The sequence below is a fragment of the Octopus bimaculoides genome, chromosome 4 (assembly GCF_001194135.2).
Source record: "Octopus bimaculoides isolate UCB-OBI-ISO-001 chromosome 4, ASM119413v2, whole genome shotgun sequence".
Classification (NCBI taxonomy): domain Eukaryota; kingdom Metazoa; phylum Mollusca; class Cephalopoda; order Octopoda; family Octopodidae; genus Octopus; species Octopus bimaculoides.
Window position 1 is genome coordinate 48249820 of NC_068984.1, and position 1037 is coordinate 48250856.

A 1037-nucleotide genomic window follows, 5' to 3' on the forward strand; every position below is an offset into this window, starting at 1 on the left:
ACGGTACAGCGAAATCTTTCTCAAATTCAGACATAGAAAGCTGTTTCTCAGTTGCAGTATTTCAACCAATTACGGTACAGCGAAATCTTTCTCAAATTCAGGCAAATGTACAACAATGGTTACAGCAGGAAGAATCTAGCATGGATACGTATTCAAGAAGTTTGCTTCGCAATTAGGCATCCATGATATAGCGTCGTTGAGAAGCTCATCTACAATAGCTTTGGGTGGGATGAAGGCTTGTAAGTAATATTGGGGAGATGGAAGCCTTTCAGGTGGTTGCCTATTCCAGAGACACGTGTATCCTTAGTATATGTTTAGACAAATCTGTGAGAAGCAATAGCAAAGATAGGCTTTTGAATTGAAAGTACAACACATGAGAAAGAGAAAGAGAGAGAGAGAAAGGGAGAGAGAAAGAGAGAGAGAAAGACAGAGATAGAGAGAAAGAGAGAGTAAAAGAGATAATAATCAATCCGAATATTGTGTTTATAATTGTAGACCCAGAATGGTAGATAATGCTGACAACAACGGGATTAGATCCTAGAGCAGCGTCTCTCAACCTTTTTACCCTTGCGTAACGTAACCCTTAAAATAAATTACATGTCTCAAGGGACCCCTGCACGATTATATACCATATCTTTCTCGTAATTTCTCATCGTAGTTCACGTGGTAAATATTATATATATATGTGTGTATATATACATACATATATATATATATAATCCTTATTTTTCCTACCAGTTTATACATGAACTACTATTGAACTACAAAAGCTCAAAGACAATATAATGTATGGGTATATTTATTTTTTTATATATTATTGTCTTATATATTATTTTCTTCATTTTGTACTTCTTTGTAAAAAAACATTTTCATTCTCCTTCTTCTTGATAATTTGCTTTTCGCAATGAAAACCGGTTAAAGAAATCTTTATTAAAATATGCTTCCAGTTTAGCATTCTGGCTTTTTTTCATTTTCCTATTATTTCTCCACGTGCGGTTAACACAACCCCACTATTTACTGACTTATATATATAAATA